Genomic DNA, 25188 nt, shown 5'->3' with positions numbered 1-25188 from the left:
CATCGATAAATGTTAACTTTAATTAAGGAGAAACAAGTTCATATCTCGAATCTTAAATGTATTTATTACTCTAATTACTCTGTTTCGGAACTATTCCCGTTCTCTCTCTCTCTCTCTCTCTCTCTCTCTCTCTCTCTCTCAAATCGATAAATATTAACTTTAATTAAGGTTAAATGGGGTTCATACCTCGTATCTTAAATGTATTTATTACTGCAATTATTCCATTTTGTAACTATGCCGTTTCTCTCTCTCTCTCTCTCTCTCTCTCTCTCTCTCTCTCTCTCTCTCTCTCTCTCTCTCTCTCAAGTCGATAAATATTAACTCTAATTAAGGATGAACGGGGTTCATATCTCGTATCTTAAATGTAGTTTTTACTGTAATTATTCCGCGTAATATTAAAAAACAGAAGAAGCCACTGTAACCTGTCCACTTATCGGATGGAATGTGCGTTATATGTCAGGGGAAAACAGAAGCAAGAAGAATTCCAAAGCCTTAAATGAGTTTTTTTTACATAAAAATAAAAGAATTCTCACCGAAAAATGAAAATTATAATTTTCGGTGATAATCAAGTGGATTTCACACTCCCCGCCATTCTTTAGCGAGTAAATTAAATGGAACAAAATTATGAGGAAAATTGAGCATAAAGAGATGAAAAATAATTCAATGATGTCTCAAAGACTTAAACAAGGAGATAATGAAACACATGATATGTATTTATCTAAGAACAATGTCAAGTACAATTCAGCAAGAATGCCGATTTCTACACCGGCGACAAAAGAAATATCAGAGAAAATTGGGGGATAATACTTGTTTCAAAATCACGCAAAAGAATTCAGCATTTTACTCCCTTTTATCTTCAAAATGTCTCACAATTTGAAATAATCTTCGGTAAATTATCCAGCAGAGATCAAGGCCTCCATCCCACTAATTTTTTATTTAAGAGCCAAGGCTAATGAGAGAGGCAGCCTAATACCCTTTTCTAGCCCAGGCCCAAAGAAGACAAGAAGAGGGGAAAGAATAGCATATGGGATACATGGGATTTATGCCAAAGGCAAAGCGCTGGGACCTATGAGGTCATTCAGCGCTGAAAGGGAAATTGACAGTAAGAAGGTTTGGAAGGTGTAACAGGAGGAAAACCTCGCAGTTGCACTATGAATCAGTTGTTAGTGAGGGTGGAAAGACAGGTGGAAGAAAGAATATGAACAGAGGTACAGTAAAAGGAATGGCAAAGGTTGCAGCTAGGGGCCGAAGGGGCGCTGCAAAGACCTTTAAGTAATGCCTACAGTGCACCACGTAAGGTACACTGATGGCCCTACCCCTTTACAGTGAGAAAAAGGGGAAAGGAAGGAAGGAATTAACCCTGAGGAAAGCTTCGTACTTGCCTCTCTCAGGCTCAAATGTTACAAGCCAGGAAAAGCAAAAGAAGATGGGAGAATTCCCAAGCTGAAGAGTAGAAGAAAATAAAAAGCAAAGAACAGTGTGTTCTAAGGAATGCCACATAAACAGTAGAAGATAATAGTATCATCTGAGTCCTTCAAAAAATTCTAGGTACACATAAACTCATTCATGCTCATTCACTCCGGTGAACTCACATGGGCCTTGGCGTGACCCACAGCCGTTAGTATCTATCTGCTTACTGCTTCGCAAATGACTTGCTTTAGGCATTAATTCTACCCACGACCCTCATTTGTTTTTATCTGGGCTATACTCTTCAATAAGAAGTCCATGCACGCATACACATACCAGCAATATTATATAGCTATTCTGGACTGTTGGGAAATAAGAGTTTCTTTGTAATGAAATGAAATGAGTATCAATATATATTCCACTATTAGATTTGTCGCCGTCCAGCCCAGGACCAGACTCTACCAGTAGCCCGTACAGAAATATACCCAATGAAGGCTTCTTGGTCTGAGACGCAGGGCGGTACGTAACCTTAGGTTATCGACATTTTTGACGGTACAGGTACACTCGTTTATAAACAATGAATTTTATCTAATTAAGAATTACAAAAAAAAAGCAGGGTTCTAGCATTTGGAAAATAAAGCATTCTATCAAATATCCAACAATGCACGTGAACTAGCAAATATAAGGTACATTCAATCAAACTTCAATCAAAAGTACGCACAAAGCTTATGTTACTACACTAGAAGCAAAAAATGGGGAGGGGGCATTTAAGTCTTAAAACCAAACTTTGCGCCAGATAATAAGGCAAATTCAAGAGACGTGAATAACTGCCTCAGTTATACAGAACCTCAAGATGGACTCTTTTTAAAAAACATGAAACGCATGCATCATTAAACAGAATTATAACGCGATAGTAATCAAGATGATCATGATTGCACTACACTATGGGAAGGAATGAATAAAAAATTTTTTAAATAAATCAACAGTCAGTGCCAATGGATAGTCGTGATTTGTCAAAGACATGAAAAAATAGATAGATAGATAGATAGATAGATAGATAGATAGATAGATAGATAGATAGATAGATAGATAGATAGATAAAGGGCTGTGTGTCAAATCTACAGGCAACGTTCACCAAAGTAGTACGTAAATAAAACGCCAAAATACAAGAGACTATCTACTATTTAATCTTGCCCCTGAAAACCATAAAATCCAAATTCGATTACTGAGCTCCAAATAAATAAAATAAATTAAGAAATGTCTATTGGATGATAATAATAATAATAATAATAATAATAATAATAATAATAATAATAATAATAATAAAAATAATAATAATGGAGAAACAAATCCATAGTTATATATGGGTAAAAACATATTTATAAATAAATCTAAACAGAGAGCTTTCGGGAATATGTTCGATTCCCCTTTTCGAACAGATTCTCGAAAGCTCTCTGTACAAATTTCTTTTCAAATATATTTGTACCCAAGCATAAATAACTGTGGATTTGCTTCTTCATTTCAAGACTCATGCTACTACGAGTCATCTTTAATAATAATAATAATAATAATAATAATAACAGTCACTTCCTGCCAAACACTCTCTCCTCACCACACGCAAATTGCATCATCTGTGTCGTGATTCATAAAGATTTCATCGGGTATTCACTCGATTTCGTTAGCATACCCGACTACGTATACATGAGGTCACGCCTCTTCTCAGGTTATGTATGGGGAGACTGGCCTACATACAATCGCCCTCGGAGGCTGCTTAAAAATCTCTCTCTCTCTCTCTCTCTCTCTCTCTCTCTCTCTCCTTATTTCATTGCAGGTGGAGCCGCTCAAGGTGAAATGAGGGTGGTATATTCAAAGTCGAATCTCTCTCTCTCTCTCTCTCTCTCTCTCTCTCTCTCTCTCTCTCTCTCTCTCTCTCACACACACATACACACAAGGGGATACGAGAAAAAATAAAAAACCTGAACTGTATATAGTTTCAAGCTGGTCAAAAGTGAAATAACTTGGACGGAAAATTCAAACTAGCATCGACAACAGATGGGATAAACAACATAAAGGGCTAACCATAATGACAGTTGTGTGATGGATATATATTTACCAGGTGAGGATAAATGAAGAGATGTTTTGAAGAGATATTTATATATATATATATATATATATATATATATATATATATATATATATATATATATATATATATATATATCTGCACGTATATTATCGCTGTCAGAGGAAGAGAGGAAGCAAGCAAAAGGAAATAATAAAAGAACCCATCAAGAATAATGACGGAATGGATGGTAATAATATCCGATAGTGACTATGAAAAGCGAGATGCCTTTCCATCTCGTTCAAACAGAATGGGAGGAAACGTAAAAAGAGAGAAATAAAGAACGAGAAAAGAAGGAAACAATAAAAAAAAGAACTATTATCTCCTGTCAGCCCACTGGCAGAGGTGGGTTACGTTCTCTCCAGCAACGCAAGACTCAAGAAGCAGCATTGGCGCCCGTCACGATCGAACCGAGGAGTTTCACCAACTTTCATTCGCAAGGAACGACTCCCATCAACAACAACAACAGTGTTTGCTTTCTCACATTCAGGGGTAATTAGGCTTGAAAGCTGCTCTGAGACGTTAAGAATACACAGGCAATTACGATCTTATTCTTTTTTTGTTTTCGCTTCAAGTTTTCCCAATGCTGTAATTTGCAACTCCCCAAAGTTCCGAGCAGACTTATGAAAGTTTAAATGGAACCTGTTGCTCAAATTACTCTCTTGCTAAAGAGGCAATTGCCATTTTTTTCCTCGGGAGTAATGTTATTCCATTTACTTGGTGCCATGCAAATCTCTTGAGAAAGTTTTGTAAACGCCCAAATGTCTCCATTTTATAATGGTAAAGTTATTATCAAGAAGTATAATACAGAACTGAACTTTTTTACCAAACTCTGTAACATGTAAGTTGTGAATTTGTATTCAGTTTTCTATGATAAAAGTCGAAATGAATCTCAAAATTGTTACGCACCAACAATTTAAAATGAGTCTACATTAGACGATATTATGGAAGGTTCTACAGAATGAGAAAGTAAGGCTAAATTTAAAGTGGAGAGCCTAATTGCAAATTAAAATGTGAATAGAAAACCACACTAAAGTAACAAATAAATGCTTCCAAATCTAGAACTAGTAGTTACTACAAATCGCAACTGAGAAAAAAATCTTTGGAGAACTCTAAAGGAATTTAACATTACTAAGTCAAAGACATTATGACGTCAGGGGAAGCCATAATTATAGTTTTAATTAGAAAAAAAAAACAGCTGCGATCGTTCTCTCATGGGAATTTAGACGTGTGACTTTCGTTGAGAAAATGTGAGTGGATTCAATTTGAGACTCACAGTATAACCTTTTATTTTCCCTTCAAATTTCAGTTATGATTTTGAAAGTGGATGACAGGAGTTACAGCAATCAGAAATGTTGCCACGGATGTAACTGCACCAGAATTTCATAATAACGTGTTAAAAAGTACAAGAAAAATTCACATCCTGGAAGTCTCAAGGAACTACTTGACCCTCCACCTACAAATACAACGTTATCTCTATTTTCAGAACAAAATAGACAATGTCTACTTTACCGGAGATCAACTGTCACTCCTTCCTTCAAATTCATTACCCTCTTCCAAATTGCCCTGCCCTCGCCTGACCCTAGCTCAAGGCAGAGCACCTAACACCAGATGATTGAATTGAAAATAGAATTTATGCCAAAGGTCAGACACTGGGACCTATGAGGTCATTCAGCGCTGAAACGGAAATTGACAGTAAAGGGTCTGAAAGATGTAACAGGAGGAAAACCTCGCAGTCGCACTACAAATCAATTGTGGGGAGAGGGTGGAAAGTAAGGTGGAAGAAATAGAATATGAAAGGAGGTAGAGTAAAAGAAACGAAAGGGGTTGCAGCTAGGGGCCGAAGGAACGCTGCAAAAAACATTAAGTAATGCCTACAGCGCACCGCACGAGGTGCACTGACGGCATTACCCCCCTACGGGAGACAACACTAAATGATTAAAACGAGGTCATCACTACCTTAAAGAACAAAACATATACCAAAATAAATGACCTTGCTTTGGGTTTTTATTTTCTGGACGGGGGCGGGGGAAGGCCCTCTGATAAAAACAGAGAAACGCCAGGCCTTTTCGCAACTCAAACAAAACGTTCCTGAGAGTCCACAATGCAGTCGGACATTTCACCGGCGGATTTTGTTTTATAAAACCGTGCTCCTTATGGTTCCTTACAGATGTCAAAATTAAGAATGACGTCAGCTGTCTACCCGTTGAAACAATCAAAATGGAAACTGCTGTCACGCGTTCTCGTTCCGCGGAATATCTAGTTACAGCTAGATAGTGAGTTATGGGAGAAGCTGCTTCAGACACAATAACAGATGTTGTGGATAAAGGAAAACACGACAGGAATAAACAATCTTTTGGGATGTTACTCAGTGTTTTGTTGCTAAATGGATCTTAAGATAAGTTCCTTATAACGCATTCAAGTCAGAAAACCATGTATACATACGCACGTACCTGATAACCCAAAGTGACCTATACACCACTATTTGAGGAAGATACAGTAAACACAATTGCAGCACACTTCATAACATACATACATACATACACATACATACATACACCTTCGGATAGAAATACCAAACTTCCACATTTTCGGAAAGAAATAAGGGGGGAAATGCAAGAAAATTATGAGAATTTTATGCGCAAAGGCTCATGGAAGGGTTAAGCCCATTCCACGATTTAGTCAAGTTTCGAAGGAAACAAGACATAGAGAAGGACTCAGAGGGACAATTAAGGGTGCCAAGAATAAGTATAAGAGGGGGGAAAACGAGTACTTCAGAAATGAAATGAAAATCCATTTTTTGCTCAAGTATAGGAACCAGAGAGAATCTTAAACTCGCATTGCATAATTCAAGATAATCGTTGTCTATGAAATACCACATGTTAAGAAACACCTTGCCATTACTCGTTTCTACAGAATCTTATAGTTAACACACTTACCATTCCATAAAATATTATTCGATTATTCAAAAGTATGGAATGGAATCGGAATATGAGATTTAGGCCTGATGCCAGGCGCTGGGACCTAAGAGGTCAATAGGCGCCGAAAGGAAAATTGAGAGTAAAGGAGGTTTTAAAGGTGTATCAGGAGGAAAACCTCGCAGTTGCACTATGAAACAATTGTTAGGAGAGGGTGGAAAGTAAGATGGAAGAAAGAGGACATGAGCGGAGGTACAGTGAAAGGAATGCAAAGGGTTGCAGCTAGGGGCCGAAGGGACGCTGCAAAGAACCTTTAAATAATGCCTACAGTGCATCGCGTGAGGTGCACTGATGGCACTATCCCCCTACGTGGTATTCAAAGTATGATACCCATTTAATCAAAAGAAAGGATTTTTAAAAAGCTGGACTCTTCTTACCTTTCTACTTGAACCGTAAGTGTATGATGTCCAAAAGAAGCTGCCAGGTTGATTTATAAGTCACCACCACCTAAAAAAAAAAAAAAAAAAAAAAAAAGCTTAGCGTTTGAGTAACAAACATATTTATGATAACACAAACAACATCTACAATTAAAGTATGAATTATAGATTTTCAATACAATAAATATGCAAAAGGCAGTGGTAAAAACATACCCGAAACAGAAAAGCGCCTTGCCATCGATATCAAATTTTTTTTCATTTGAAAAAGCGTCAGATGAGGAACAGGAATACCTCACCTCTAAATTTCTCTTCCATAAAAACACACGGGAAAAAAAATGGCTCTCAGATTCACGGTCAAAGTCATTCTGAATGACAAGAATCTCATTATCAGCCCGATAAGACTGAAGGTTTTTCTTCCATGGGAGAAACTGATACCGTGATGGGAAGTATGTCACACGTGTGCGTACACAGACGCACAGACAATTGAAAAAAAAAAAACAGCGTACAATCACAAAAATCCATATGCGCCTGCCTCCACAGATGCTCATTTACCACACGAGCGTGAAGTTTCCTGGCAGAAGAAACAATGGGTCTTTTCGTAAAAAGAACTCATGCGCTTCATGTACCTTTCTGCTAAGAATATTTATCATCTGATAGCATGCATTTGCAAATGAGTGTACGTGGGAGAATACCAAACATATAACTTAGTTTGCCGGAATTGGGAGCCTAATTTTACAGGGCCGTTTATCTACAACTGGGGAAATCGTCAAAAGTATATTTATCATGACATGGACATTCTTACTGACCTTTTTTAAGCTCGTACTGGTAATGCATAGCGTAGAACAGCCTGATTTATGATTTTATGAAATTTAGGCTGTTAAGCAAGCACTGGGGTAATTTCGGCCATTCAGCGTTACGGTAACGAAAAGAAGAGGTTGGAGAAGTTGGAAAGCAAGATGAAGAGGTCCAGAGTGTAGAGATGAAGTACAAAACGAGGTAATAGTCAAGGGATGCTGGACAGCAAGAATGAAGAAAGGAATGGGGATAATGTAATGTTGGACTGAAGAATTTTGTTTTGCATTACGTTGACACTGCAGTGTATGACTGCTGGAAAAATTCGAATCTTATTTGCAGGGCTGATATTCACAACCACGAGCGAGATTTTCCCATATTTTAAGCAACTCTGGTGTAAAATCTAAGTGTTATTTTTTATTTGGATTTTTAACAATGATGTCCCTTTGAATAATAGTCTTCAAGACTTTTTACCTACCTTTCATCATATCTGTAATGGGCTTTCCAACATATAGTCTTCACTTCCTTGTATTTTCCTAGAAACCTTGTTTTTACAATTTTTTGGGGCCGGAAGGAGGTTTCTAACAATTATTAAGTAACAACCAATTATATGCCCTATCCACAACTGATCCGTGATCAATGAGCTTAAATCACAAATAAACAAACCCAAATCCCAGACCTACAAGAGGATTTCCTACAGCGATTCTTCTTCTTCTTTGGACCTTATTAGTCCCACTGTATAGCAGGGTCGGCCGCTCGAGTCAACTTCTTCATCTACTTCAACTTCTTGCATCTTCTTCTTTCCCCAGTCCCACCACACCCATATCCCTTCTCACCGCATCCAACCATCTGATCCGCTGACGCCCCACACTCCTCCTCCCCATCACTGGCATGTTCTTAGCTCTCTTGATTGGTTCCACCGCCTCTCTTTTATTACGTGGCATTCACTACAGAGATTCATGTTCGGCCATTATTAAAATTGAAGAGAAAACCGGGTTAACTACCTTAGTATATAATTTACAAGAATAGAAGCGAACGACCAAGAAAGGTAATCTACCGTAGTCCAGCCTCTTTTATGCTGACTGCAAAAATTATAATCTTTAGAGCAGCACTCACGCGTTGAAGCTATTTGCTTACCATCGCCAGCTCCATCAACCATAGCTGATTCTGGTTATGTAATTTGGTAGTCTGAGAACTAAAAACAAGTAAAAAATCCGCCGATGTCTCTTCAGCGCAATCGAGTTTTCTGTACAGCCACTACAGCTATAATCAAGGTCACCGAAAATAAATCTACCTTTCGGTGGTCTCGGTATAATGCTGTATGAGCCGTCTCCCATGAAACTTTAACCACGGCCTGGTGGCGGCCTGTCCTATGTCGTTGCCAGAAGCACGATCATGGCTAACTTTAACCTTAAATAAAAATAAAAACTACTGAGGTTAGAGGGCTGCAATTTGGTTTTTTTGATGATTGGAGCGTGGATGATCAACATACCAACTTGCAGCCCTCTAGCCTCAGTAGTTTTGAAGATCTGAGGGCGGCCAGAAAAAGAGCGGACGGAATAAAGTGCAGACGGGACAAAGTCGGCACAATAGTTTTCATTGACAGAAAGCTAAAAAAAAAAAAAAACTGTGGATCCTCTTTAAACTTTACTACAATATCCAAGATACATGCTTTGGTGAATTTCGAAAAGTATCTTCTTGATCAGCAATGAAGGTACAGAAATATTTAACAATACTTCAGCAATGTCATTTACCCTAAGGACACTGGGTTGAGACTGAATTGTGCAAATCACAATAGGTCATCTCTCAGAATTTTGGCAACTTTAGTATCTGTTTTATTTAATACCTTGTTTTTACGTAACCCTACGGATATAGGAGACATTTACTATAGAATGGAATGGAATATAAAGTTTAGGCCAAAGGTCAAGCACTGGGGCCTATGAGGTCATTCAGCGCTGGAAAGGAAATTGAGAGTAAGATGTTTGAGAGGCGTAACATGAGGATAACCTCGCAGCTGCACTTTGAAATAACTGTAAGGAAAGGGTGGAAAGCAAGATGGAAGAAAGATAATATGAATGGAGGTACAGTAAAAGGAACGAAAGGGGTTGCAGCTAGGGGCCGAAGGCACGCTGCAAAGAACCTTTAGTAATGCCTACAGCGCATCCTAAAAGGAGCACTGACGGCACTACACCCCTACGGGGAACATTTACTATAAAGCTCGGCGCAGAGTGGTATTTTAATTCAACTTTTAAGGGAGAATTTTCTGATATTGTCGCTTAATGCTTCCTATATACAACGGGTTTACTCATGATATTGAAAATAAACCTATGTCAGTAAAGACTTCCAAATAGGTATCAGTCGTTGTCGTTGTAGCTGTAACCACATAATAGTAACAGTACTTGATGGGAGAAAATCTGATTAACTAAAATTACAGGTGCACAGCATGCTCAAATCTGCCATCTTTAAATACAATTTCTCCAAAATTCGTACTAAGTACCCAATGCATTTTCTATGCTAGTGCAAATTCAAGTAGAATATAAGAATTGAATATACAATTTCGGCCGAAGGCCCAGCGCTGGGACCTATGAGGTCAGTCAGCGCTGAAAGGAAAACTGACAGTAAAAGGTTACAAAGGTGTAACAGGAGGAAAACCTCGCAGGTGCACCATGAAATAATTGTTAGAAGAGGGTGGAAAGTGAGATGGAAGAGAGAGAATTTGAATGGAGGTACAATAAAAGGAATGAAAGGGGTTGCAGCTAGGGGTCTAAGGGACGCTGCAGAGAACTTCCAGCAATGCCTACAGAGCACTGCGCGTGAGGTGCACTAACGGCACTAACCCCCTACGGGGCCAAATTTCAGTCCTCATTATTCGATTTGATGGCACCACAAAAGCACCAACAAGCACGGCTTCAGTTTTACCTCTGATACAGATTCCTTGTTGCAAAATAAGAAAGCAAGGTGATCAAAGAATTCAGAGCAAGTACAGAGCACTTGTGACCGCATTAGGGAGCTAACACTTAGTTAGCACTTGGAGATATAGTGCATACGACGCCTTTCCTATATTTATTCTGCTCTCGTTACTTTCACACTTTCGTTCCATTTATTTACATTTATTTCTTTTACTTCTTAGGAAAATGTTTTCTGAATAATATACAACTAAAATGTATATCGCCATCTAAACATAATGCGACTCACAATATAACTCTGTCACTCACAATAAACTTACATTATACTACTAATAACCGTCATTAAAAATATTACCTGTCTGTTTGCGAGAGAGAGAGAGAGAGAGAGAGAGAGAGAGAGAGAGAGAGAGAGAGAGAGAGTCACTGTGCATTTCTTATGCCCGAAATGATAGGAAATGAGAGAGAGAGAAAGAGAGAGTCACTATACATTTCTTATGCCCGTAATGATAAGAAATGAGAGAGAGAGAGAGAGAGAGAGAGAGAGAGAGAGAGAGAGAGAGAGAGAGAGAGAGAGCCACTGTACATTTCTGATGCCCGAAATGATAGGAAATGAGAGAGAGAGAAAGAGAGAGAGTCACTATACATTTCACTATACATTTTTATGCCCGTAATGATAGGAAATGAGAGAGAGAGAGAGAGAGAGAGAGAGAGAGAGAGAGAGAGAGAGAGAGAGAGAGAGAGAGAGAGATTATCATACAATTCTTAGGCTCCTAATGATGAAATCCAAAGAGAGAAGATCCAAGAGAGAGAGAGAGAGAGAGAGAGAGAGAGAGAGAGAGAGAGAGAGAGAGAGAGTTACCATACATTTCTTAGGCTCATAATGATAGGACATCCGAGAGAAAGAGAGTGTGTCACTATAATTTTCTTAGGCTCGTAATGATAGGAAATCAGAGAGAGAGAGAGAGAGAGAGAGAGTTAACATACATATCTTAGGCCATTAATGATAGAACATCAGAGAGAGAGAGAGAGAGAGAGAGAGAGAGAGAGAGAGAGTTACCATACATGTCTTAGGCTCATAATGATAGGACATCAGAGAGAGAGAGAGAGAGAGAGAGAGAGAGAGAGAAACCTGCAATTAAGAGCACCTTTCGGCCTATCTCAATGGCTCCAGGCTCCATTTACACCCTCACCTATTAGCCGGTAATATATTCATCCTATTGATATGTCTTTTTACGTCACTGTGTATTTAGCAATACTGTGGCACGTTCATAGGCATACAATTATTAATGCTTGTCTAAAAGAAAAAAAAGTACGGCATATACTAAGCTTAATTTAGCTTTTAGTCGGGTTTACCTGTAAGAGGTATGGTATTTTGTGCCGGTAGGACACAATAAATGGAATTCGTCGCGAATAGAAACGAGCGTGACTGTGATAGTAATGAACTTTCTCGCAAAGAAAGGTTAACAAAACAGGAGAATTTTTCCAATAACGCGTTTTCATTGCTCGTCCCCAGTCGACCATGAAAAATAGAGTGCGTATCAATCTGAATATATGCACGCAATCACAATAAATATATATATATATATATATATATATATATATATATATATATATATATATATATATATACACATACATATGTATATATATAATGTGTATATATATATATATATATATATATATATATATATATATATATATATATATATATATATATATATATATATAATACACAATCTTATCCGGCGAGAAAGTAGATGTTCGATTTTCGAGCGAGGCAAGACGATTTAAGGGCGTCCCCTTAAAGCTATTTGTCATCGTTTGAATACGTAGTTAATATTTCACCTGATAGTATGCCAACTGTGATGAGTCGCATGCAGGCATAGATGACCATGAGTTTTGCAACCTCATCCCTAATACTTTTAATACTTGCTGTAAACCGAAATGCTACCGCCTGTAAGAGCAGTCCTTGCTAGAACAAACATGTATGTGGGATGTGTGGCCGTGTGTTTGCTAAATACTAAGGACAAGTACACTTACTCTATTCCTACATTAAATAAATCTCTCTCTCTCTCTCTCTCTCTCTCTCTCTCTCTCTCTCTCTCTACATACACACACACACATAAATACACAAAAACTACAAGCACAGACACAAACTGACACTGGCCAATATGTTATGTTTAAAGCTTCCTTTAAAAATGCAGATATCAAATATTTTTCGTGGAACAGCAAAAATGTAAACATGAATTATTCCTAACTAGCTTAATAAATTGGTGGGCTCATTTGCTTATAGACGTTTGAAAAGCAGCAATATTATGTGCTGTATGAATATGAGCCAATAAAGTCAAAGAGGGGTGATTAATCATATCCAAAAAATGCTGACAATAAAAGTTATATCTTCTGAATAATCAAAACATCTTTCTAAATATGGAAATGTTCCTGAGTGTTTACTAAAAACTTTACTTTAAATTTATCCTATTCTGTATTTCTTCTTATGTTTTAATGTGTGCTTTGAACGTTTCCGACTTTCGTTTCTTTAAAGAATTACCCCTCATCATCCCTAATTGTACGAGGTTCCCCGTGATTATTAGTTTGAAAACATTCCATAAACTTACCTCATTCTACATGAGAACTATCAATAGGATTGAATTCCTTGTATTTCACTCGTTTCGTGTTTCCCCCAATCCAGAAACCCCTCTATCCCATTGTGGTCCCCCGAATTGTAGGATATAAGTGTGAGGTACATTATCTCTGGTTCATTATCTCTAAAAGTCCTTATTTGCTAACGAAACGAATGTGGGAAACGTTCAAAGCACACATTTAAACATAGGAAAAATAAATTTAATTCCAATATGCAATAATGGTTTGAAGTAAAATAATATCGTTGGTTATACTACAGGCCATGTATTTTTAAACATCAAAATGTCAACTCTGTCACCCTAGTGAAACAAGATATTCAAAGTTATACTAGTTCCAGCGAAACCGTGAGACTTAATTACAGCGAAAAACAAAAACAAAAAAATAGAATTTTTCCCATTTTCGCGAAAATTAGGCTCCGTATCCCCGTCAGTAACTCGCTCAAGACTGTAGTATTGATTTTCATATTGATTTATATATAAATATATATATATATATATTATATATATATATATATATATAATTATATATATATATATATATATATATATATATATATATATTACTACAAATAATTTCCACAATCAATAAGAAGCGTTGGAATGAAGCGGTATACTCTACTTCTACTGCAAAAGGCAAGCAGTCTACAATATTTTAGTTATCTGTCACAAGCACCATTTTCTTTAACGACGGTGAATTCGTTTTCTTTCATTTTTATGGTATTCTACTTTAATTTATACGTGGCGTTTCCTTGTCACGTTATTTCCACCTTACATCAAACATCTCTCATCAACCTTAGGAATTTTATGAATTACCTCAATTTTCGTTCTGTGTCTATCAACATCAGTTATAATTTAACCCTACTTAAAAGAAGCGTCCCTAAACACTAACGTTCTTCGTTATTTTAAACTGGCAAAAATTATCAGCAGCATTTGACGTAAATTTCATAGCTTGACTCGGTTTTTCATTTGAATTAAAAAAAAAAAAGTGTACATATCTGGTAGCATTTACATTCAGAAAACAGATTATGGATCTAAACTACTCATAAATACCGTTTATATTTCATAATTTGCGTTTCCTGCCGTATCCAATTTAGGAAGGTAGTCTGTGAACCCAAAAATATTGCATATTACGTCCACAATTTGTTGTTCCTTTAACTTAAGAAATGGGAGAGGAAGCTAATTTTTTTTTTAATACAGAGCCCGATGGGAGTCGTAACTAGGGCCCCCTCATCTAGTCTAGGCCCAATGGGAACCAGTCAAAGGGAAAGGAAGAAGAATTAGGAGATTTTAACACTGAAGGAAGTCAGAGACCAGCCTATTAAAGGACGGGCTGCATGATTCGGGGAAAACGGCAACGTGGAAGTGAATTCCAAAGCCTAGGGATAAAGAAATGTGTCGATGAACAATGCAATCGAAGGTTTCCTATTCCATACTGTGCTCTATAACGTGCATGAATCAGGAAGTAAAGTGCCCAAGTAATAATAATAATAATAATAATAATAATAATAATAATAATAATAATAATAATAATAATTTCTTTTCCATGAAACAAGACGAAGTGGGAAATAATAATAATAATAATAATAATAATAATAATAATAATAATAATAATAATAATAATAATAAAAATAATAATTTAATAATTTTAATAATAATAATACGAATAATAATTTTTTTCATGAAACAAAATGAACATATAATAATAATAATAATAATAATAATAATAATAATAATAATAATAATAATAATAATAATAATAATTAATAATAATAGTGAATTATAATAATTTCTTTTTCATGAAACAAAACGAACATATAATAATAATAACAATAATAATAATAATAATAATTTAATAAAACAAAAATAATAATAATAATAATAATAATTTAATTTAATAATAAATAAAATAATAATAAACATTTAAAACAAAACATGTAATAATAATAATAATAATAATAATAATAATAATAATAATAATAATAATAATAATAATAATACCTCCTTTTTCACGAATCAAAACGAACATGCAAGACGAACAACCCTTTTTTGCACATGGAACCAGCTACGCAGGGACGGCACCTACATAATATATGGCGACGTGAGCAGACAAACCCGTAGCAGGTGCGGCCACGATTAAGTCATTAAATCTTGATCAGCATAGCGGTAAACGACCACGGATCGTCTGATCGGGGTGATCGTTGCTGATGCCATTCAAGTGGCGCTCTTTTTTTTATTTTCTTTTTTTTTTTTCACACGAAGAGACAATATCCACTGCTTAAACGCGTGTGACATAATGAACGCCACCACCTCTCTGCTGTGGAAATGACGTTTCTTTCGGATTGCTTATTCGTTTATCTCTCTCTCTCTCTCTCTCTCTCGATAAGTAAATGAATAAATGAAAAGATAATTTCAAAAGTTACATTCATATGAAATTCCGCAGACACACTGTTTAGCCTCTCTCTCTCTCTCTCTCTCTCTCTCGATAAGTAAATGAATAAAAAATAAAAAGATAATTTACATTCATTTGATATGAAATTCCGCAAAATTTTCTCTCTCTCTCTCTCTCTCTCTCTCTCTCTCTCTCTCTCTCTCTCTCTCTCTCTTCAATTTGTAAATGTTTATATGTAAGTTCATGTCAAACTCTGCTGATACACTGGCTCTCCTCTCTCTCTCTCTCTCTCTCTCTCTCTAAAACATTCAAAAATTATTTCTTTATGTCTCTCAAACTCTCTGACACACTGGTTCTCTCTCTCTCTCTCTCTCTCTCTCTCTCAACACAAAATAAATAAATAAATAATTTAATTTCAAAACTTTCTTTATGGAAGTCTGTGTCAAGCTGCTGACACACTGGTAAGTCTCTCTCTCTCTCTCTCTCTCTCTCTCTCTCTCTCTCTCTCTCTCTCTCTCTCTCTCTCTCTCTCTCTCTCTCTCTCTCATTCCAGTCCTACTGGGTGTGTGTGTATTCTTTTTAACCAGCCCCAGGTGCGTGATAATCTAATTATATAATTACTTTCATTTCAATAGCATATCAATATCAATTGTGCTACCACACCTGCTTTCAAGCATTACTTTGCTTGTTTCGTAATATATAAAATAAAAATTGCACGCTAGAGAATAGTATTATGAAGTATTTAGCAGTACTATTCCTGCTTGCAAGCAGGTGCAAGTTCGCGCTACCTGCTGTTCAGCAGCACAGCAGAAATATGCTGCCTTATGCTGGTGGTTCAGTCAACCCGATCTGCCCATGAGGCGGGCTTTTTGTGAAAGTGGGTCAGCCTTAACATCCACCAAATAGGCCTAAGCTAGGCCTACTGGTTTGTTTCAATCAAATTACGCTTACAATGTTTGATGGGGATACGTTCGCAGCAATTTTGTTGTACATTTGATTTACGGTCAAGTATTCCAGTGGATCAAAATACTATAAAACATAATTTAGATAACTTGTATTTTGAATTACAATACTTACAGGCTGCTCTCGAAGTTATATATATATATATATATATATATATATATATATATATATATATATATATATATATATATATATATATATATAAGCAGTGGCCTAGCCATGGTGTCACAAATATGCGAGGGATCAGTGCTAGAGCAACTTGGCGCTAGTGGAGTTTATAACCCGTAGACTATCTCCACTTATACAAAAATTATGTGAGTTCACAGTCCGGTTCATTAAATCTCTCTCTCTCTCTCTCTCTCTCTCTCTCTCTCTCTCTCTCTCTCTCTCTCTCTCTCTCTCTCTCTCTACCATATATCAATCCACAGCTAATTTGTTTTGTCATTCAAAATCTGTTATACATAAAGAAAGCCATTCTTATATCTTATTGCGTGAACAGTGATAGCCCAACCCTTGCTGACCAGCTTGCGTTTAGTGATATTCACTGTGATGTTAGTTTTCATGCCTAGATACTTATTCTGGCGTTATTTTATAGCCCAATGATTGTAATTTGTCGCAGTATGTTCAAAATGCGAAAAATGAAAAAGGTCAATGTTAAGTGATTACATAGACAGTGCTAAATTACGACAAACTGTCTATACAATTATACACACACAATATATATATATATATATATATATATATATATATATATATATATATATAATACATAATATATACATAATATATATATATAATATAATATATATATATATATATATATATATATATATATTTTCTACACCTTGCAAAACTACGAAAATTTACCGTTCCAATTATATGTTTAGTTTATTACAATTGATTTCAACCACTGTGTCATTGAGCATATTATCGTAATTTTTTTGTAGTTTGGATGCAACAGCATTTAAATAATTAATTAATTATATACATTTTTAAATATCTATGAAAATCAATCAGTTTGAAGAGACAAAGAAAACATTTCAGTAATAAATAATATCATAAACAACAAAAATTCTTTTTGCAAAAACATTCCAGACATATTTTGAAACTAAACGAATGATTATAAATTCTCGACGTCCTGATTTAATAAACATCAAAATGACATCTCAGTACGTCAGACCCGTATCGTGACCGTATCACGGACATTTAATCTTGATTAAAAAATTGAAATGACGACGCGGCTTCCTCTTCCCCATACACCATATGTTACCAACAATTAAAAGAAAAAAAATGTACTTTACTCTACCTGCCTTCCATATGGTCCGCTCCCAAGCAAATTTTACGACCGATTATAAATTTGTGCACGTCGACAAAATTGCCTTCTGAAGAATGACGTGCACTGAATAAAGTGAATCAGTACAAGAAAATTGGTTACAGTGTTGTTGGCTGTGGCTCGCCAACATCATTAGCACTGGAAACTACGACATAAACAAAAATAAGGTTACAGTCATTTATCATCTTATGCAAATGAGCTGCTGCAAAATCACACGATGCCGTATATATAGGCTACATCAAATGGCAGACTGAGTCTTCTTCTTCTTTCGACCTTATTAATCCCACTGTACAGCAGGGTCGGCCGAAATGGCAGACTGAGTCGTCTTCTTCCTTCGACCTTATTAATCCCACTGTATGGTAGGGTCGGCCGAAATGGCAGACTGAGTCTTCTTCCTTCGACCTCATTAATCCCACTGTATAGCAGGGTCGGCCGAAATGGCAGACTGAGTCTTCTTCTTCCTTCGACCTCATTAATCCCACTGTATAGCAGGGTCGGCCGAAATGGCAGACTGAGTCGTCTTCTTCCTTCGACCTTATTAATCCCACTGTATGGTAGGGTCGGCCGAAATGGCAGACTGAGTCTTCTTCCTTCGACCTCATTAATCCCACTGTATAGCAGGGTCGGCCGAAATGGCAGACTGAGTCTTCTTCTTCTTTCGACCTTATTAATCCCTTGTTAAGGGTCGGCCGAAATGGCACTGAGTCGTCTTCTTCCTTCGACCTTATTAATCCCACTGTATGTATGGCAGACTGAGTCTTCTTCCTTCGACCTCATTAATCCCACTGTATAGCAGGGTCGGCCGAAATGGCAGACTGAGTCTTCTTCTTTTTTCGACCTTGTTAATCCCACTGTACAGCAGGGTCGGTCGAAATGGCAGACTGAGTGAAGAGTTGTAAAATTTAAGATGGCAAGTTAAATAAAAACCAACTCTAATTATTCCGGAAACTGATAATTTCAGGTTATGGGTTATTTGGCTAATTAAAAATTTCGAGGGTTATAAGTAAAGCAAAACCACCTTCAGGCTTGAAAATTCTATGCAAAACAGTATCACTTCTAAATTTATATATGGTATAACTGACAGAAAATTACAAAAAGTAGTAATTACAGAGCATCGAATTAAGTTTTTTGCAACTTTATGATATTTGCTGTAAAGTTAACCTTTAGTTTTCACGCATACGATCAATAGGTTATTAACACCTTATTGAAATTATATATATATATATATATATATATATATATATATATATATATATATATATATATATATATATATATATATATATATATATATATATATATATATATATATATATATATGTATGTATGTATGTGTATATATACATACATACATACTGTATATGTTTACCAGTTGGTTAAAAACAAAGTGCAATTTCTCCTAAGAGACCTTTGTATACCTCTGAACATCTAAAACTAATTTCTATAAAAGTATACCTTATTATTCAATTTATAATAAAAACAAACCACCACATTGCTTTCATGTTGGAAACGATATCACTGAAGACAGATAAACAATAATAACCCAAAAAACAAATTCAGAGAACTACAAAACTAACAACAGTGCAAAAATGGCATTCAACTCGAATGAACTACAAAACAAATAACTACGAACAACTTAAAGATAAGGACTAAGTCTATACCACTTCTACAAATCACATTCAAAATATGAAATACAACGTGACCGGGCCTATTTATCAAAGCATGCGGAATAGAGTATTTTCCCAGCCAGGAGGTTAATCTAGTTACGAGACGCTTACATACGAAATAGGCTTAGCAGCATTGAACGACGATGTACGAGTAGCTATAGCTATTTACTGGGCTTCGTCGATATTCGAGTCTGTGCATAAGAGTTACATTAGCCGAATTTAAAGGGTTATTTCATTATTATTATTCATTTATCAATGACATATATATATATATATATATATATAGAGAGAGAGAGAGAGAGAGAGAGAGAGAGAGAGAGAGAGAGAGAGAGAGAGAGAGAGAGAGATTTATATATATATATATATATATATATATATATATATATATATATATATATATAGAGAGAGAGAGAGAGAGAGAGAGAGAGAGAGAGAGAGAGAGAGAGAGAGAGAGAGAGAGAGAGAGAGAGAGAGAGAGAGAGATATTAATATCCTTTACTAGAAAATCATCTCTTCTGTTTTCAGTAAATAAATTCTTGATATTAAACAACAAAATACCTTCAATAAATATTAAAATTAACTAACAGACACGATTTTACTATAATTCACTATAAAATCATCTCTTCTGTTTTTCCATGGATCAATTTTTAATTTTCTGAAAAGAAAATTATTGTGCCGGCTTTGTCTGTCCGCCCTCAGATCTTAAAAACTACCGAGGCTAGAAAGTTGCAGGTTGGTATGTTGATCATCCACCCTCCAGTCATCAACCAAACCAAATTGCAGCCCTCTAGCCTCAGTAGTTTTTATTCTATTTAAGGTTAAAATTAGATACAATCGTGCGTCTGGTAACTATATAGGATAGGCCACCACCGACCCGTGGTTAAAGTTTCATGGGACGCGGCTCATACAGCGTTATACCGAGACTACCGAAAAATTGATCTATTTTCAGTGGCCTTGATTATAAGATGCGCAGAAAACCCGATTGCGCCGAAGAAACTTCGGCGCATTTTTTACTTGTTTATATTAAACAATAAAATACCTGCACTAATTAACAAAATTATCTAACAGACAAGGTCTTAATTTTCCCCTAAACTGAGAGATTTTTTCGACCAATGACGAAAACTACATTTGCCTAAACGACACTTTTCATTTCCCTTACGAAGTTAAAGTTCTTCATTGGAGGTGTGGCTAGAGCTCTCGGCTGGCACGCTGTTGGCCCAGCGTTCGAGTCTCCGACCGGCCAATGAAGAATTAGAGGAATTTATTTCTGGTGATAGAAATTCGTTTCTCGTCATAACGTGGTTCGGATTCCACAATAAGCTCTAGGTCCCGTTGATAGGTAACCAATTAGTTCTTAGCCACGTAAAATAAATCTACTCCTTCCGGGCCAGCCTTAGGAGAGCTGTTAATCAGCTCAGTGGTCAGACGGTTAAATTGACTAAGATATACTTAACATACGAAGTTAAAACGGAAGTACACGTGTTGATCGCATCTTCATCTTCCGCTGAAATTTGCTGTTCTGCTGTCATTATTATCTGTCATTATTATCACAAGCACCATCTTGGTGGTAAGGAAGTCAGATGTCACTGAACTTTTCAGTCTAGTTCCTTCATTTTCATTTTCTTGCTTTTGGCAAGAGCCAACTGATAAAAGTATAAATGCTTTTATTTCTCTAGTTAATTGTAATATTTAACGATAAAATATTCCTTTGCCGTGAAAATTGCTATATTTATTGTGAAAACGCTGAAGCTAGTTTTGCTTTCTCTTTCTCACTCATAATATATATATATATATATATATATATATATATATATATATATATATATATATATATATATATATATATATACATATATATGCATATACATACACACATATATATATATATATATATATATATATATATATATATATATATATATATATATATATATATATATATATATATATATATATAGTTTCTGCAGATTACAATGATAAAATTTATGGTCAAGTTCAAGAAATATGCTATTCAGTTTAAAAAGCAAAACATTAAAAAGTGTTTGTTTCACCTCGTGCTTGGTCGGATATCCGCATACTTAGTTAATATCTAATCTACATTGATTTACGATGAATATGCCAAACATCACCAAGATCTATCGTAATCGTCCTAACTAAAAAAAAAAAAAAAAAAATGCTCCGAAGTTTCTTCGGGGTAATCGAGTTTTCTGTACAGCCGCTACAGCGTATAATCAAGGCCATTGCAAACAGATCTGTCTTTCGGTGGTCTCGGTATAATGCTGTATGAGCCGCGGCCCATGAAACTTTAACCACTGCCCGGTGGTGGCATATCCTATATAGCGTTGCCAGAAGCATGATTATGGCTAACTTTAACCTAAAAAAAAAAACTACTGAGGGTAGAGGGCTGCAATTTGGTATGTTTGATGATTGGAGGGTGGGTGATCAACATACCAATTTGCAGACCTCTAGCCTCAGTAGTTTTTAAGATCTGAGGGCGGACAGAAAAATGTGCGGACAGAATAAAATGCGGACGGACAGACAAAGCCGGCACGATAGTTTTCTTTACGGAAAACTAAAACGTAACAACAGCAGCCAAAAAACGAAAACATCACCACACACACGGTCTAAGGGTTAATTCAGTTCAAACAATCGCATGCCCAATGTTCAATCAGGTCAATCATAAGTAATAACTACGACTGCTGTCGTCATACGTGTAACAAAAACACTAACAACTACAACAAAAGGCAAGAGGTGCCCTCTTAACTTGTTATCCCACGCGAGCTAATCAGAGGAAATCTCTCTGACCTTTATAATTTGATCTCATGGCTGTGTTCATCTGTATCATTCACGTTTCTCGCGTATTTTTAAAAGTGTCTCCTCATTTGAGAACAAATCTCTTTGGCCCAGCTGTACAGAAAATAATGATAATAATAATAATAATAATAATAATAATAATAATAATAATAATAATAATAATAATAATAATAATAATATTATTATTAAATATGAATTGATTGATGATGATGAGATTTATTGATGATGACGATTATTATTATTATTATTATTATTATTATTATTATTATTATTATTATTGGAGAAGCAAATCCAGTTATGTAGATGTACATATATTTAAAGATAAATCTTTAAAAATATAAAAATATGTACCCTACATAACTTTGATAACCTTCTCCAAATGCTACTATGAGTATTTTATTATTATTATTATTATTAAATTTATTATTATTATTATTAGTATTATTATTATTATTATTATTATCCATTAAGAGGAGGCACTCCCCGGCCCTCAGCTTTGATAACCAATCAAAAATCGCCAAAAAATTTCTGTAAGTCCTCTTCCGGGTATAAATATGGCATAGTTGTACCCCTGGCTTCTTTCGCATTTTGAAAATTGGTAGAAAGCTCTACCGAAACGTCAAGGAATAAAGAGCTTTAGACAGTTGCTCTAATAATAATAATAATAATAATAATAATAATAATAATAATAATAATAATAATAATAATAATAATAATCACATAAATAGCTGTTTCTACGGCATTTAATTTGTATATATCTTCTCACTGACGCATACAAATTAAATGCCGCAGAAACAGGTATTTTATCCAAAGCTACTACCCTCATATGCCTCTCCACTACAACTAATACTACTGCTACTGCTGCTGCTAATGCTACTAGTACTACTGTTACTTCTACTACTACTACTATTACTACTACTACTACTACTACTACTAATAATAATAATAATAATAATAATAATAATAATAATAATAATATAATAATAATAATAATATCTGTTTCGTTTCATCACATTTAGATCAATTCATCTTTTGCATTCAACACTGAGGTCATACTAAGTCAAATTTCCAACAACCTCATCTTTCTTTCTTAGCAGTGACTGACACGTTGGGCACGCCACGCCCAAAGGTATCCAGTAAAAGAACAGGGTGAAATAGAAAGGAGTTGGGCTTAACCTCCGACAGAAGCGATACGAAAGTCTCTCTCTAAAGGAAGAAGCGGACGCGTCTACTGCTGCACTCAATCAGGCGTGACTCATGCGTCCACTAGACCATCTCAGTTAAATCGTTTATGAAGAACAAAACCAGTTCTGTAACGTGATAGGAACAGGATCCTAAATTTGAAATCGATTCCCCTTTGCGTCTTAACGAACTTCGATTCTCTGTACTAAATTAATACTGTCGTGATGATTTTTATAATTTATTGCGAGGGTGAATTAAACCTTAAAATATCATAGCCCTAAGCATAACCACGAAATCTGTGAATTTTATTTAGCCTGCCTGATATAAACTATATATATATATATATATATATATATATATATATATATATATATATATATATATATATATTTATATTATATATTTAATATATATATTATATATAATATATATATATATATACAAAAACACATAATATACATACATAATACAAAATATATATATATATATATATATATATATATATATATATATATATATATATATATATAAATAATAATCAACCGGTCACTTTTACCATATACGTATGTAATTGTAATAGCCACAATGCCCTCTTAACTTCTCGATTTCTTCAAGCGTTTTGGGCACGCTTTTCACTACAAAGCCATAGATCCAAACGCAGGATAAATATGAAGTAATTCTCATGAATCCTGCGTATCCAAAACGCGTGAAGAATTCGAGGAGTTAAGAGGACACCGAGGCTATAACAGATATATATACTGTATGTATATACATATATAACAAAACCAATTAAACATAACGTGCACTCCATATGACCTAGCACCGAACCATAACCATTAGCTTGAGACATGAAACCCATCCGAGAAAATTAAATTTCAAGCCGAAGAACAATTCTGAGGTTTCGGAACCATTTCCCTTAACGTGAACAAATCTGCTATGGTTAAGGCCGTCGTCGTTCAGACGTTCACGTGACATCCGGCCTCGGCGTTGATAGAAACGGCAGGCGGAAGACAGATGCAAGTCGTATTCACTTACGGGCGTCCTGTGTCGAGGTTCCTCTCAAGTGCAAGGGTAATTGTTTATTTATGCATTCTCTCTCTCTCTCTCTCTCTCTCTCTCTCTCTCTCTCTCTCTCTCTCTCTCTCTCTCTGTATATACTGTATATATGTATATATACATAAAACTTGTGGATACATACATACATACACACATATATACATATATATATAATATATATATACCCCCCTGGCTGTAGGCCTAAGAACCCGAAGATCAGAGCCTGCCCTATAAGCCTACAGGGGCCCAGGAGTACTTTAACTTTAAACTTTAATATATATAATCATACACTATATATATATATATATAAATGAAATGCACACACACACACACACACACACACACACACACACATATATATATATATATATATATATATATATATATATATATATATATATATATATATATATATATATATATATATAATAAACTCTCCCGTTCAAGCAATTACCCAGAAACATCAGGTTTAATGTTCCTCCCTTCCAATTTTCCACTAGAGGATCTAACGACCTCCAAACTCCGTAGGACACAGATCCGAACTACACGCAGGATTAACTCTT

The 25188-nt window shown here is 35.5% G+C and overlaps 1 protein-coding gene across 5 annotated transcripts in view; it reads right to left on the bottom strand.

The window, feature by feature from the left end:
• mdu (meduse) overlaps positions 1–25188 on the bottom strand; it is a 452262-nt gene that overhangs the window by 350239 nt on the left and 76835 nt on the right. For 4 of the 5 annotated variants that reach the window (XM_067086250.1, XM_067086252.1, XM_067086253.1 and 1 more), the window contains exon 2: positions 6885–6954. The exons of the other annotated variant lie outside the window; for it this stretch is intronic. The gene's annotated coding sequence lies outside the window, so the exon portion shown is untranslated. The remainder of the gene's footprint in view (positions 1–6884; positions 6955–25188) is intronic. 5 annotated transcript variants of the gene reach the window in all.

This window comes from Macrobrachium rosenbergii, chromosome 42, assembly GCF_040412425.1.
Source record: "Macrobrachium rosenbergii isolate ZJJX-2024 chromosome 42, ASM4041242v1, whole genome shotgun sequence".
Taxonomy (NCBI): domain Eukaryota; kingdom Metazoa; phylum Arthropoda; class Malacostraca; order Decapoda; family Palaemonidae; genus Macrobrachium; species Macrobrachium rosenbergii.
This window is presented reverse-complemented; position numbering and strand designations above follow the sequence as displayed.